Source organism: Symphalangus syndactylus, chromosome 12, assembly GCF_028878055.3.
Source record: "Symphalangus syndactylus isolate Jambi chromosome 12, NHGRI_mSymSyn1-v2.1_pri, whole genome shotgun sequence".
NCBI lineage: Eukaryota > Metazoa > Chordata > Mammalia > Primates > Hylobatidae > Symphalangus > Symphalangus syndactylus.
In genome coordinates, this window is record NC_072441.2 from 80314665 (window position 1) to 80331221 (window position 16557).

Below are 16557 nucleotides of genomic sequence, written 5' to 3' on the forward strand. Positions count from 1 at the left end.
AGTACTTCCCAGTCCCCAGGTCACAGTCACCAGTGGAGGAAATCTCGGATTCCTTTTGTTGCAGGGATTGCGATGCGACTGGGTTTAGAATGGGAATGCCTGGGTTTGCATACCCCTACTCATCTGATTTCTTCATCTGGTCCACAGACCTTAGGAGTGCTTTAGTGTATGTGGTAGGCCTGGGAATTCAGGGATTAGAGAATCAGTCTCTTCCTTTGAAGAGTTCCAAGTATTGGGCGTTAGATAAGCAAACAATTAAAATCCAGTGTGCATAGTGAATGGTAGAGGATACTATTGGATACTAGGAGAACACTGACGAGGGGCTTCCAAGTCCTCTTGGAGTGGTCACAGAATAATTTCTGCAGGAAGCAACATTGGGTAGAAATTTAAAATCAACAATAACACTTATTGTAACTTTTTAATCTGTACAAAGATTCCATTCTTAGAAGGCTTGGAAAATATATCAATGTATAAAAAGTGATTTATAAATACATGAGCCAGAGATAAACATTTTCATATTTCTAGTCTTTTTATGCATATGTAACAAATATTTGCATAATTGTGATCATACTGATTATAAAATTAAGTACAGTCATTCACTGCATAACAATGTTTGAGCCAACGATGGATCACATATTCAACAGTGGTTCCATAAGTTTATAATAGAGCTAAAAAAATTCCAGTTGCCTAGTGAGCTTGTAGCTATCTAGCGCAATACTTTACTCATATGTTTGTGGTGATGCTGGTGTAAACAAACTACTATGCTCTCAGTTGTATAAAAATATAGCACATACCAATTATATGTAGTATGCAATACTTGATAATGGTAATAAATGACTATGTTACTGCATTATGTATTTACTACACTATACTTTTCATCATTATTTTAGAGTGTATTCCTTCTACTTATAAAAAAACAGTAAAACTTAAAAAAAAAAAGTTTAAAAAACAGCGTCAGGCAGGTCTTTCAGGGGGTATTCCAGAAAGGCATTGTTATCATAGGAGATGTGTGTTTTTGCCCCGAAGACCTTTCAGTGGGACAAGATGTGGAAGTGAAAGACAGTGATATTGATGATCCTGATCCTATGCAGGTCTAGGCTAATACGTGTGTTTGTGTCTTAGTTGTGTGTGTGTGTGTGTGTGTGTGTGTCTTAATTTTTAACAAAAAACTTAAAAAAAATAAAAATTTTAAAAATAGAAAAACTTACATAAGAAGGATATAAAGAAAGAAAATATTTTCTATAGCTGTATAATGTGTGCTTTAAGCTAAGTGTTATTAGAAAAGAGTCAAACATTTAAAGAATTTACAAGTTAGGCTGGGCACGGTGGCTCACACCTGTAATCCCAGCACTTTGGGAGGCCAACGCAGGCGGATCATGAGGTCAAGAGGTCAAGACCATCCTGGCCAACATGGTGAAACCCCATCTCTACGGAGAAAGAACTAGCTGGGCATGGTGGCACGCGCCTGTAGTCCCAGCTACTTGGGAGGCTGAGGCAGGAGAATAGCTTGAACCCGGGAGGCGGAGGTTGCAGTGAGCCAAGATCACGCCAGTGCACTCCAGCCTGGAGGCAGAGTGAGACTCCATCTCAAAAAAAAAAAAAAAAAAAAAAAAAAGGAATTTTCAAGTTTATAATGTAAATTTACAGTAATCTAAGGTTAATTTATTATTATTATTTTGGTTTTTTGAGACGGGGCTCCCTCTGTCTCCCAGGCTAGAGAGTAGCAGTGTGATCTCTGTTCACTGCAACCTCTGCCTCCCAGGTTCAAGTGCTTCTTGTCCCTCAGCCACTCGAGTGGCTGGAATTACAGGCATGTCCCACGGCGCCTGGCTAATTTTTGTTTTTTTAGTAGAGATGAGGTTTCACCATATTGGCCTGGCTGGTCTCAAACTCTTGGCCTCATGTGATTCACCCATCTTGGCCTCCCAAAGTGCTGGGATTATAGGCATTAGCCACTGCATCTGGCTAGGTTAATTTATTATTGATAAAAGAAAAACTGTTTTAAACATAGTGTAGCCTTAAGTGTACAGTGTTTCTAAAGTCTACAGTAATGTACAGTAATGTCCTAGGCCCTCACATTCACTCACTACTCACTGACTCACCCAGAGCAACTTCCAGTCCTGCAAGTTCCATTCATGGTAAGTGTCCTATATATATAGCATTTTAAATCTTTTATACCATATTTTTACTACACTTGTTCCATGTTTAGGTACACAAATACTTACCATGGTGTTACAATTGCCTACAGTATGCTATTCAGGGTTGTAGCCTCGGAGTCCTCGACTGTACCATACAGCCTAGCTGTGTAGTAGACTATACCATATAGGTTTGTACAAGTACATTCTATGATCATTGCAGGATGAAATCGTGTAAGGACACATTTCTCAGAATGTATCCTCATCATTAAGTGACACATGACTGTTTCTATTTTTGTCCCATACTCTTTCCTTTTGTTCTTACTCTTTCCTATGTTACTAAATATTTATCAAGATCATGTGTTTATTCATTTAAATCATTCTTTTCACCTTTTTATTTGACAAGTAACTGTTCAACTGTACTGTACTGTGGCTTCTCTTTTCTCTCTTCTCCAATCTGCCAGCAGAACTCTGAGGCCCTAGTGGGTGCATCTCCAGGAGGATGCTGCAGGGTTTCTAAAACATTGTGCTGAGTACTGGGAATACAGTGATGAAAATGGTCAGCACACCTTGCTCTTCCTGTCCTCATGTGGTTTCTTAATGACTCTGTGTACTAGCAGGTCCATAAAGCTTCAAGTATCAGCCATGCTTATAGTCTCTTTAGGAAAAGGGGTCCCAAGCAGTTCTTTCTCCAGGAAGTAGTTATACCTTGTCAACCACATGCATACAGTGAAGCCAGCTCTGCTTCCCTAGAGAAAACTGATGGCACCAGGGACCAGTGCCTAAGCCCAAGTTGCCCAGCAAGGATAGTGTCTTAGCAAGAGGGTAGCCAACTGAATGGCCATTGGAGGAATGAGAGCAGAGGCCCCATCCATGTGGTCTCTGAAATGATGAGAAAACAATGTTCAAATCTTCTACCAGGGCTGAAGTAGGTTCCAATGTACAAAATGTTGGGAGCTGGAGAGATTGATCCACTAGTGAGGCAGTATTGGGAATTTTACCACTTTTCCATGTGGCACAGCCACAAAATCCTATTACCCTCAACTTTTTTGGGTTTGTGGCTATGGCACAGAAGGTGGGATATCTACCAGAAATGTGTGTCCCTCTTTTCATAGTGTAGAGTTTTGGCCGCTCAGCTAGGGATTGTATTTCTACCACCTCATGCCCCTAGGTAGGACTATGTGACTAGCCACCAACACAATGGGACTAGAAGTGTTATGTGTCACTTGTAGGCCAAGGCAGTAAGGAGGTGACTTTTCCATATTCTTTCTCTCCACCTGCCAGGACTCCAAGGCTCTAAGGATGGAAGAGTCATATTTGGAAAGAGCCTGGGTACTTGAATCACTGTATGGAGGAAAATCACTTGCTGAGCAGGAACATCCTCATTGGACTAGCTATGTGGGTGAGAAAGAACCTTGGAATTTGAGTGTTTATTTGCTACAGCATAACCTTAACAAAGTGCTAGTATTGAGTGCTAGTATTTTTGGCTGCACATTTGAAAGGATTAATTTGCATGTATAGTAATTACACTATTATACTGATGACACCTCAGCATAGTGTCATTGTTTGAGTAGAAATACTTACTGCCCTGGTCACTCTCTTAGATACTTATGGAGCAAAGTTCTCACAGGTCTTAGCAAATGCATAGTGTCGTTGTTTCTTGATGTGTATCAAGCTGTGTCCTGTACCACATGGAAACCTGTGAAAACCCAGCTCAACATTCTGTCTGCTCAGACACCATGTCAACAGCATGAATCATAGTTGTATAAATTTTACCTACCAATTGCAATACCTTGGGAAGGAGTCTCAGCACTTCTTCCTGCCTCCTCAGTTGAGATTCACTGATTTACAGTGATCTGGTCAAGACTTTCTGCTGGCAATCCAAAAAGGAAGACAAACCAACCAACCCAGGTATGGCTGTATTAGTAGCCCCTAAATAGGGAAATCCTATAATTTGTTAAACATTTCCCATGTTTTTTGAACATTTAGGTTGTTTCTAATTTTTTACTGTCAAAGGTAACTATATATCAAAGACTACTTTTGAATAAATATATCTGCCCACATGTTTGTTTCCTTATGATATGTTTCTATCAGGAGCTATCTTTTTTCATTTCTTTATGTGGATTTTGAGGGACAAGTAGGAATAAGCCCCGTTCTGTGGGGACAGACAGTAGGGAAAGGCATGTGCCTGATGGAGTTGTGAGGTACTATGTCTGTGACAGGAAATGCCTGCTGTTCTGCATGAGAAGAGTGGAGAGTCCTTTCGAGCCTCGGATAGGGATGAGTCTTGAGAGAAGGTGTCTTTCCTAGGGTGCCTGAGATATTCTGCTAAGGAGTTTCCTAAGGTAATAGGAGCCGCTGAAGAATGTGAAAAAGGGCATTATTAGCTGCATGGCTCTGGGCAATTCATTTCACCACTATGAACCTGGGTCTCCACCTATCTTCTGGGATGATGGAAAAGACTGAACCATCTAATGAACACGAAGCCATCCAGCTCAGCAAGCAGCAGGTTCTGGAAGGCAGATCCCCGCCTCCTCTGTATGATCTCCCACTCTGTGGAGGGGCAGTTGTCAGGAAGCCAAACAGGGCTCTTCTGTTGCCCAGGGTTTTTACTGTGTGTGATTCGTGAATGCCTTTCAGCAGACTTCTGTCTAGGGGACTGGGAGGACTCCACCAAGGCTGTGCTTGCTGTGCTGACATATCTCTTGGAGCTGCAGAAGCTGAAGGAGTGTAGCTTTTTACATTTTTTTTTTTAAAAACATAGGATAGCTATTAGATTGGGGTTGAAAACCACCTGTCTTCTCCTACAGGTGAGCTACAAATTCTAACAATTATAATCTATCAAATATTTACTGCATACCTACTAATTCCTGGCATGTTATTGGTCCTGGAGATATATCAGTGACTAAGACAAATTTCTGCACTCACAGGCCTTACATTATAGTGGGAAATGATGCAGGCAACCCCCAAAGTGGAGCTTAGCCCACTGGGTTCTTGGCTTTGCCTAGGAATTCAAGGGCAAGCTAGAGGTAGAAGAAAACGGCTTTAGTGAAGAGGCAGTGTTATAGCTCCATGACTACTCCTGCAGAGCAGGGCTACCCAGTAGACACAGAGCAGCAGCTCAGGGCAGTTTTGCAGTCATATTTATATAACCCACTTTTAATTGCATGCAGATTAAGGGGTGGTTATGCAGAAATTTCTAGGGAAGGCATAGTAGCTTTTGGGTCATTGGGTCATTGCCATGGAAAGCGGTGGTAACTGCCCAGGTATTGCCATGGCAATGGTAAATTGACATGGCACACTAATGGGCATGTCTGATTGAAAGCTGCTTTTGCCCAAGCCCTGTTTTAGCTAGTCCTCAATCTGATCTGGTGTCTGAGCTCCGCCTCTGGTGTCAAGTCCCACCTCCTACCTCAGGAAGGCAAATAAAATAGAAGTAGAGGGGAAATGAAACTAATACAAAAATTTGGTAAGTTTATGAGTGCCATCATGGGAAATCAAGAGTCTGAGTGAGAGAATTGAAGGGACCCATTTCAGGTAGGAAATCAGGAAAGGCTTCTCTGAGAAGGGGATACTTAAACCCAGACTTAGAGGAGGAAGAGAAACTAGGATTGCAAATAAAGGAGGGGTGGGAGGAAGTGTCCTAAGGGGAGGAAAAAGCCCATGAAAAGGCCCAGAGATGAGGAGAAGCTGGGTCTGTTAGAGGAATTGAAAAACCACTAGTGTGTCTGAAGTAAGGCAGGTGTGACATGGGATGAGGCCGAGAGGGAGTACAGCTGAGCTACAGGGATCTGGTCAACACTTTTTGTTGGTGATGGAAAAAATAAAACAACTATGTAATATAGTGGTTATAAGTGCAGGCTCTGGAGTTTCAGACAGGCTTGGGAGGAAATCACATTTTCTCTGCCCCTCATTAGCTGTGTGATCTTGGACATGTCCTTTTCCAAGGAGAAGACAACTTACTCTGCACCTTCAGTGAAGTGATCAGGCAGAACGGAATGCTAGCTTGTCTGAATCCCAGTGTTTGGCACTGCGGGAGAACTCTGCAAGACATGACTTGCCCATCATGGGCTGTGGTCTGCCAGACTGATAAGGTGCATTTCTCCTTTCTTCATTAAAACTTGAGAGCAAGTGGTGTTCCAGGTAAACATTTGGATGCTGTGTCAAAGGGAAACAGTTACTGAAGCCACAGATACTCTTTGTTCATTGATGATACTGGAATGTGGCTGGGGAGAGCTCAGACCCACAGAAATTAGACTCTGTGGGGCCCAGTGACTCAAACCCCTTGTGAAATGCTGGCTGCTTGGTATGAACTGACGCCTCAACAATGTTAGCAGCAGCTAGCTCTGGGGTTTCTGGGCAGTCCTATTGGCTGAAAGCTGGGGAGGCTGCCATAATGCTTTCTGGAAATATTTAAAATGGACAATTTACTGGGAAAGGGTGTGTTCTTGCTTTGTAGCTAATGCTGTGGGACCCTCTGGTGGCCACAGTGGGAGTAGCTCAGCAGTGGGGTTTACTTTCTCTTGAGTGGCCCAGGCAGGAAAGCCTTGGCAGGAAAGCCTTGGCATATTCAAACCAGAGGATCGAATATGGGGCTGGAAAGATTACCTAGTTGGCTTGAGATGGAGGCTGTGATTTAGGTTGACATCCTACCCCATTTTCTCTTGCTTTTGGCAGCATTTCTCTGGGCTTGAGCAGTGAGAAAAGTAATGCTCTGTGTACAAGATGCCAAAAAAAAAAAAAAAAAAAAAGGATGAAAATAGGTTGTTAAGTTGAACTAGTGTCTGGTACCATATGGACCAAAACCTCAGTTTGGGCATAGGATTCCACCAGTTTTATTGGTTGACTTTTAAGTGAATTCATTCTAACAGCTTTGAGCACAGATATTCTGAAAGCTGAAGTGCTTAGCTGTTGGAGGATGTACTGGCTGGTAATTAGTGGGGCATCTGTGAGGTCTTATATCATGTGACCAATGTATGGTCATATGACCAACATATGGTCATTTGATATAAGAACACAAATGGGCTGGACGTGGTGGCTCATGCCTGTAATCTCAGCACTTTGGGAGGCCGAGGCAGGCGGATCACCTGAGGTCAGGAGTTCAAGACCAGCCTAACCAACATAGTGAAACCCTGTCTCTACTAAGAATACAAAATTAGCTTGGTGTGGTGGCGCATGCCTGTAATCCCAGCTACTTGAGAGGCTGAGGCAGGAGAATCACTTGAACCCAGGAGGCGGAGGTTGCAGTGAGCCGAGATCGCACCACTGCACTCCAGCCTGGAGACAGAGCGAGACTCCGTCAAAAACAAACAAACAAACAAACAAAAAACAAAAAAACCCACAAACATACTCCAAGTCTTCTTGTTAAAAATTAACACAATAATTTTATATTCTACGAAGTTCTGTCTCGTATGTTATCTTATTTGTTTCTTATGATCACTCCAAGAAATATTTTAGGTTGATTAGTGCTATGATTATACTAACAATTTATTGTGGTTTACGTATATTATCTGTAAATTTAACAAAAGCCCTGTAAAATAGATACCCAGTCTGTTTTCAGATGTGGAAGGGAAGCTCAGAGAGGCTACATAACTTCTCTAAGGGCATTGATATAGTCCTATTGGAACCCAGATAAGCTTAGTCTCAAACCCTCCCCTCTTGTCACCACCTGACTCTGCCTTACTCTTGGTAGAACCACAGTGATGACAGCTGCTTGGGAACATAACCACAATCTGGGCAGGAACATGAGAAGTGTTCACAACCAGCACTCCGGTGAGGTAGCATGTGTGGCCAGTGCTGCACGGGGGACTTCAGAACAGCAGGCTCCCTCTTGGCTGGACTCTTAAGAATAACTTCATGGGTGACATAGGATTTGAAGTGAGCTTTGCAGGTTGGGTCAGATTTGATAGGCTTGATTGAGCATATGGGACAGGGGCTGAGAGAAGAGTAGTCCTGGGGGAGGAGTAACACGAGGGAAGATGCCGAGGGGAGTATGCACAGGACACACTGGAGGAACAGCAAGAGTGGCTAGAAAGAGGGATTGGGTGAAGGATGAGGGCTAGATTATTGATGCTTTTGAATTCCAGGCTAAAAACTTAAATGGTAGACACAGTGAAATCATAGAGGGAGGAACCACGGCCGGCTGTGGAGGAGAGAGCAGCTGTGATGTGAGAATGGGGTGGCGCTGGGAGAAAATGAGGGCCAGGAGATGAGGGAGGCCCACCCTGGAATGATGGCGAGGGTGGATGAGAAGGTACAGATTTGAGAGAAAGAACAGGAAGAATCTGTAGGCTGCTGCTACTGAGCTCTTGGCCACAGGGAGAGGAAGGAGCAGAACTGCCTAGAAGTTTTCAGACCTGGACACCTTGTGCTCTGGTGCCTGCCAAATGCAGGGAGGAGCACTGGTTTGGGAAGGAAGGTGCAGACTAAGCTGCTGGTGGGGTTTCTTTTTTTTTTCTTTTTTTTTTTTTTTTTGAGACGGAGTCTCGCTCTGTCGCCCAGGCTGGAGTACAGTGGCGCAATCTCGGCTCACTGCAAGCTCCGCCTCCCGGGTTCACGCCGTTCTCCTGCCTCAGCCTCTCTGAGTAGCTGGGACTACAGGCGCCCGCCACCACGCCCGGCTAATTTTTTTGTATTTTTTTAGTAGAGACGGGGATTTCACCGTGGTCTCGATCTCCTGACCTCGTGATCCGCCCGCCTCGGCCTCCCAAAGTGCTGGGATTACAAGCGTGAGCCACCGCGCCCGGCCTACTGCTGGTAGGGTTTCTTAGGTGAAAACAACCTGCTTTGTGATTAGTCTTAAGTTGTTTGCCCCGCCCCTGACGTGGTGACCTGCAAGGAAGGGTGTGTAGACACTGGTTCTCTCAGTTGTTGGTTCATAGATAACTCTTTCCTGGGCAACACTCTGTGGCTCCCTGCACAGCTCGCAGTCAGGCTGGAACTCTGGCAGGATGCCTGGCTCCAGCATAGTTTTCCCCAGCCAGGCTCAGCCATCTAGTGGTGAGGGCATTAGATTGGGAGTCTGTCATTTGGCTGTAGCTGCTGGGCTGGGTGCTGTGGGGAATGCACAGATGAAGGCGGCATGGTCCTTCTGTTTGAGGAATTCACACTCCAGGTGAGGAGACAAGTGGTGATGGAAGGCAGTGAAAGGAGGCCAGAAGGTAGACATACTGGCTAGGGAGATTGTAGGACCAGACAGCCGCTAGGATTTGGCCAGATGTGATTTCCACCATGAAGCCTCCCCAACCTCACCTATACTGGGGTTGGGTGTTGCTCCCTTAGCCTCTCATGGCCCTTATCATAGAGTAAGGAAATTGCCTATCTGCTCATTTGTCTCCCTTGATGCCTGTTGGTTCCTTGGGGAGAGATTTCTCTTGGTGTGTTGTGTGTTCTGAGCAGAGTATGCTCTCAGTGGATTTTGGCAGGAACCATAAATCAGTGATCAACACAGGATGATAAGAAGAATGGTCCTGAGGCATCTGAGGAAGGGAAGAGTGCAGTGACAGAAATGTCCCTATAGCCCACGTCAGCCTGAGCATGCTCAGTTTCTCTGTTTTGAAAAACATGACTTAAAATTTATCATCTATTCCAGCAAAGAAATGAGTTAAAATGTTTTAAAACACATTCAAACTTTTTAGCTTAATCTGTTCTTAAACCATAACAGTAAATATATTAACCGTGACTGTTGTGAAGGTCTATTCCTGATAGAAAAGCTTCCTGGTATGAGACACCTGTCCATCAACTTGACCCAACACATGATCATGCATATTTTTTCCTGTTACTATTTCATGGTGGCAGCTGTGGTGAAGTGGAAGGCAGATTAGACAATCGATTTGAGCTCTGGTTCTCTCATTCATTAGCTTTGTGACCTAATGCAAGTCACTTAACCTCCCTGCACATATTTCTTCATATTCAAAATGAATATGAATATATATATATAATAATGACTATTTGAGAAACCCATTATATTTTACAAATCCATTTTTTTGTATACAGATGTTCCACAGCTTATGATGGGGTTATGTCCAGGTAAACTCATCATCAGTTGAAAGTATCATAAATTGAAAATTAAGCCTAGAGACTTTTTGGTAAAAGAATCACCAATACTTAAAGTCTGAAACTTTGTGGTTGTGTATTGCTTTTGCAACATCAGAAAGTCAAAAAGTCTTCATTAAGTTGAACCATTGTAGGTTAGGGATTGTCTGTATTTATTTAGGTACTTGCTGAGTGCCAACTGTATGCCTGGCACTACCTAAACACTGTGGATACAGAAATAAAGATACAGTCCCTGCCTTTGGGAATCCCAGTCTAACAGGGCAGGCAGACAAATAAAGCAACACTTACTTCTTATTATCATGGCCGAGGTGACTCTGATTGTTGCTGGAGTGCAGAACAGAAAGCAGAGATATCTGGACCTTACGGGGTATTAGGGAGGCTTCCTGGAGGAGAGGCACTTAAAGATAATCTTGACAGATAAGAGCCAGTCAAGGAAGATGAGGAAAATGAAGTAAGGGAGAAGCCCCTGGAGAAATACAGATGATTTGGAGGTTTGTAGGTGCGTGGGGTGTGTGTTCGGAGGCTGCAGGAGATCAGGACATGGAAACCACAAAGGGCCAGATCACTAAGAGCCTCCGATGCTGAGTAAAGACATTTGAGCCTTATTTTGAGTATGGTGAGGAGACATTGAAAGTTTGACACTTATATATTTATATTTCTGATTATAAAGTTACTGAGTATCCACTGAGAGAAAAATGAAAAATACAGAAACATATAAAGAAAAAAAGGATATCCAGAGACAACCATCGTGCATATTTTGGTAAAAGCACTTGGTGATATATATATAGCACTATAGCTCCATAGCTATAGATATGGCCATATGTCTGTATCACCAAATATCTATCTATCTGTGTGTAGATATAACTAGATATCCTAGCTACTTAAGGTGTAGTCTGAAGTGACATGGTTCACCTGCCAGTATAATGGTTTAAGAGACTGGACACTTTTGAAAGCCCCTCATGTCTTTCATTCTGATATCTTCTAGGATTAAAAATTTATAGGCCACAGTTGAATAATTCTTGGTTACCCAGGACCTTGTGGCGGATGCCTTCTTTCACTGAGCATTCATGGGGCATCTATAAGGTGCCAGACCCTACTCTGTGATAGGGATCCCATTGTAAGCAAATCTCAGGTCACTGCCCCATGGAGCCCACCTCTGTAGGGATCGAAAGTGGTCAGAGATATAGGGGCACGGCCAGTTTGTGTCCTTCCCAGGTGCATGCCTACTGGGTCCTGGGGGACTGGAAGCAAGTGCAAGCAGTGAAATGCTGTGAAGTGAGGCATTAGCTGGGCATGGTGGCACATGCCTGTGGTCCCAGCTCCTCGGGAGGCTGAGGTGGGAGGATCACCTGAGCTTGGGAAGTTGAGGCTGCAGTGAGCCAAGATAGTGCCACTGCACTCCAGCATGGGTGACAGAGTGAGACCTCATCTTAAAAAAAAGAGGCAAATGGATGACTCCAGACCTAGGGGCTGAGGCCCCCCACTGCAGCGGGGCAGCTTCTGAGGCAGTGAGGAACTGCAGGGAAAGTTGTGGCCTGGTGTTCCCTGTCGCAGTGCCCCAACTCATTCCTGTGGATGTCCAAACTTGCCCAAAGGCAAAACGCAATGTCTCTGGCTCCAGTCGATTTTGAATGTGTTTCAGAGGAGTATAGAGGGCTTGGGGAGCCCTCTCTCACCGTATGGTAACAGTATATGGTTTAACATTATTGGTTAGCACGTGGCTGTTTATGGAAAATACTGGTGGTTTAAGCCCACCCACGATGTGTCTAGCCTTCACTCAAGTTTATTTTCCTTCTCTCCCTTCCCTTTCTTCCCTTCCTTCCTTTCCTTTCTTTCCCTTCTTCTGTCCTTTCCTCCCTTCCCTAACCTTTCCTTTCTTCCCTACCTCCTTTTCTTTCCTTCCCTTTCCCTCTTTCCTTTCTTGACCACTCTGCAATGAAACCTACTTTTTTTTTTCTGGCTTCTGATTCTCTCTCAAAATTTACCAGTCTCTGGAGCTGCTTGTGTCTTTAAGCAGAGAGATCATCCTATAGCCCTCAGCTCTTCCCAGCCTCCTTCTCCTTTGATCTCTGGGCATCAATGGGGCAGCTGCTGAGTCTCAGGGGTTCCTAGTCTTCACCGAGTTCTGCCCTGAGATGGTTTCTCCCTGTCCTTACCAGAAGCCTGTGCTGTCTGGATCACTGAGGCTGTCTCCAGCTAACTGATCTGCTCTCTGGATTCCAGGGACACCCACAGGGCCAGAGGTTGAAGGCATACGCGTTGATATCTCCAACTGTTCTGACTCCAGGTTGGTGCACCTCAACACCCAGTATTAACCACATAATAACAGGATGCCACCAAAATTTTGATTTGGGGCTGTTGCATCCTAACTTTAATAAAATTTAATAGACATTATTTTTTAGAATAGTTCTAGGTTTACAGATAAATTGAGCAGATAGTATAGGGAATTCCCCTTTTCTCCATTGTCCCCTAGCACACAATTTCCTCTATCATCAGTATCGTGCATCAGTGTGATACATCTTTACAATGATTAATCAATATTGATACATTATTATCAACTAAATGCCATAGTTTATATTAGGGTTCATTCTTTGAGTTTTACAGTTCTATGGGTTTCGACAATCACCTAATGTCATGAATCCCCAGTACAGTATCACACAGAATAGTTTCACTGCTGAAAACCTCCTTCTATTCAACTCAATTCATCCCTCCTCCATGCTTGGCAATCACTGATCATTTTACTATCTCTACCATTTTGACTTTCCTGGAATGTCCTAGTGTTGGAATCATACAGTGTATAGAGTTTTTAGACTAGTTTTTCCCTAGCATTATGTATTTAAAGTTCCTCCATGTTTTTTCATGGCTTGATAGCTCATTTCTTTTTATCACTGAATAATATTCTATTGTACAGATATATCACAGTTTGTTTAGCCATTCACTTAGTGAAGGACATTTTGGTTACTTCCAATTTTTGACAAGTATGAGTAAAACTGTTCTAAATACTTGGATGCGAGTTTTTTGAGTAAACATGTTTTCACATTACTTTGGTAAGTAGCTAAAACTGCCTTTGCTGGATTATATTGCAATACTATGTTTAGCGTTGTAAAAAAAAAAGCCTGCCAAACTGTTTTCCAAAGTGACTACCATTTTGCATTTCCACTAGCAATGAATGAGAGTTCCTGTTGCTCTACATCTTTGACAGCCTTTGGTATTGTCCCTTCTTTGGATTTTAGCCATTCTATTAGGTGTATAGTGGTATCTCATTGTTTTAATATGCAATTTCCTAGTGACAAATGATTTTGAGCATCTTTTTCATATGCTTATTTGCCATCCATATATCTTTTCTGGTGAAGTGTCCAGATCTTTTGTCTATTTTTAAATTGGGTTGCTTTTTTATTATTGAGTTTTAAGAGTTCTTTATATATTTTGGACACCAGTCTTTCATCAAATCTGTATTTTGCAAATATTTTTCCCAGACTATAACTTGTTTATTCATTCTCCTAACAGTGTCTTTCACAAAGCAGTTTTTAATTTTAATGAAGTTCAACTTATCAATTTTTTGTTTCCTGGATTGTACTTTTGGCATTGTATCTAAGAAGTCATCACCAAACCGAAAGAAGTCACCTAGATTTTCCCCTATGTTATTGTCTAGGAGTCTTACAGTGTTTTTTTTTGTTTTTGTTTTTGTTTTTTTTTTTTTTTTTTGAGACAGAGTCTTTCTCTGTCACCTAGGCTGGAGTGCAGTGGTGTGATCTTGGCTCACTGCAACCTCTGCCTCCCGGGTTCAAGCAATTTTCCTGCCTCAGCCTCCTGAGTAGCTAGGATTACAGGTGTGCGCCAACGTGCCCAGCTAATTTTTGTATTTTTGGTAGAGACGGGGTTTCACCATGTTGCCCAGGCTAGTCTTGAACTCCTGATCTTGTGATCCGCCTGCCTCGGCCTCCCGAAGTGCTGGGATTACAGGTGTTAGCCGCCGCGCCCGGCCCGAGTCTTACAGTTTTGCACCTTACATTCGGGTGTAAGATCCATTTAGTGAAAGGTGTAAAATCTGTGCCTAGATTTATTTATTTTTCGCATGTGGATGTCTAGTCATTCTAGCACCATTTGTTGAAAAGACTATCCTTGCCCTGTTAAATTGCCTTTGTGCCTTTCTCAAAGGTCAGTTGACTATTTATGTAGGACTATTTCTGAGCTCTGTATTCTTTTCCAGTGACCTATTTGTCTGTTTTTTCTTTCTTCATCAATTCCACACTGTTTTGGTTACTTTAGCTTTATAATTAGTACTGAAGTTGGCAATATCAGTTCTCTGGGGATTTTTCTGATCTTTACTATGAGTACCTGGTTGGGATCCTGGTGGTAAAACTTAGAAAAGTGTGAGATCCCCCTAAGTCTGGGCCCCAAGTTTTTAATGCTCAAGCCAGGCCACCCTCAGCTTCTAGAAATCTGTCAGTATCATTTATGTGCTCTTTCCAGTTGCTGGCTTCAGCATGTTCTCTTCCTGCTAACCTCTGATTCCCTGTATTTGCCTGTCTTTTTAGTTTTCAGGGTGGCAATTTGCCCTGTGACCTCTCCTCTAGTCCCTCTAAGAAGGGTTGATAATTTTCAGTTTGTTGAGCTTTCTTCTTGTTGTGAGGACAAGTGGTGACTTCCTGACTCTTTACATGTTGGAGTAGAAACCGGAAATTTCATTTAAAAAATTACTTGTAATAAAAGTCACTAATTGTAAATGTATAATTTAATCATTTAAGTAGATACATAGAATTTTGCAGCCATCACCTCAGCCCCCTCTTAGAATACATTTTTTACCTTCCCAAATTTTCCAGAGCCTCTTTGCGGTCATTTTCTAATCCCTGGTCACCATGACGGAGCCTGAACAAAATAAAAATTTGGAAAACAGACAACATTAAATTTAAACTTTTATTAGATTGGAATTTTACGTAATGGACCATTGTCTTACTTTTGTGGCAACTAGAAGTGATATTGTATTCCAAGGACTTTCTTTGGGGGAACTTAATAGTCGTCCTGTTTATTGCTGTCCTTGAATTGGTTCATTCGTGCTGGTGACTGATAGTTGCTATCAAACCTTATCTGGTGAGCACAAGTGAAAGAGCTAAAAAAAAAAAATTTTATTAGAAATGTAGATGATGAATTTACAGATAATGTTATATGGAGTTAAGTATTTTTTTTTTTAAACAGAGTTTTGCTCTTGTTGCCCAGGCTGGAGTGCAATGGCACGATCTTGGCTCACCGCAACCTCCACCTCCCGAGTTCAAGGGATTCTCCTGCTTCAGCCTCTGGAGTAGCTGGGATTACAGGTATGCGTCACCATGACCTGCTAATTTTGTATTTTTAGTAGAGACGGGGTTTCTCTATGTTGGTCCGGCTGGTCTTGAACTCCCAACCTCAGGTGATCCACCTACCTCAGCCTTCCAAAGTGCTGGGATTACAGGCGTAAGCCACTGTGCCCGGCCAGGAATTAAGTATTTTACCATCTTTTTTCTTTCAGAAATTTGGTTGGTAACATTGATGAGACACTCCTCACCTGCCTGAAATGCCCTTCATTATCTTTTCAGGTTGCAAGGGCTCTGGAACAGCCCTTGCAGTACTCACATAAAGGTGAGTATAACATTTTACTGTAGTCCTGTGCTTTTTTACTTTTTTATGCTTACAAGGATTAGCATACATGTATGTGAAAATATAAAATCGAGAATAGAAGCCAGGCACGGTGGCTCACACCTGTAATCCCAGCACTTTGGGGGGCTGAGGCAGGCGGATCACGAGGTCAGGAGTTCAAGACCAGCCTGGCCAAGATGGTAAAACCCCATCTCTACTAAAAATACAAAAAATTAGATGAGCATGGTGGTGGGTGCCTGTAATTTCAGCTACTCGGGAGGCTGAGGCAGAGAATTGCTTGAGCCAGGAAGGCAGAAGTTGCGGTGAGCTGCAACTCTGGCTCACTGCAACCTCCACCTCCTGGGTTCAAGCAATTCTCTAGAATAACAATGATTCTTGTTCAAAAAGAGGGAAAGTGGAAGGAACAAAGTCACTGATCCAAAACCATTTTGAAATGGGGCGGAGCAAAATCCAGCAGGAATTTCTTGATTAGGATCCACAGCCTGGAACTAACCCTCTGTGTGTGTGTGACACGGGGCTTTGCCTCTGGGCTCTGCATTTCTTTCTATCTTTATTCAAATCATTGTATTTTCCTCCTCCTTGAACTCCTTTGGTTCTTCACCTTTCTCCTTATGGCAGCATCCTCCCCTTAATCCTTGGTGCATCCTCCCTAGCAGAATTGGTCAGATATTGCCCATGTCATGGTCCTGACTATCTCCATTAGGGGCTGTCCTTGTGACCCCCTGCTCCTTTG

At 43.0% G+C, this 16557-nt stretch overlaps 1 protein-coding gene across 1 annotated transcript in view; it reads left to right on the forward strand.

Moving 5' to 3' along the window:
• The window catches only part of LOC134733892 (neuroblastoma breakpoint family member 6-like), a 42419-nt gene that overhangs the window by 920 nt on the left and 24942 nt on the right, over positions 1–16557 (forward strand). Inside the window, 3 exon segments of the mRNA XM_063624756.1 lie at positions 3420–3537; positions 15408–15505; positions 15697–15806. The gene's annotated coding sequence lies outside the window, so the exon portion shown is untranslated.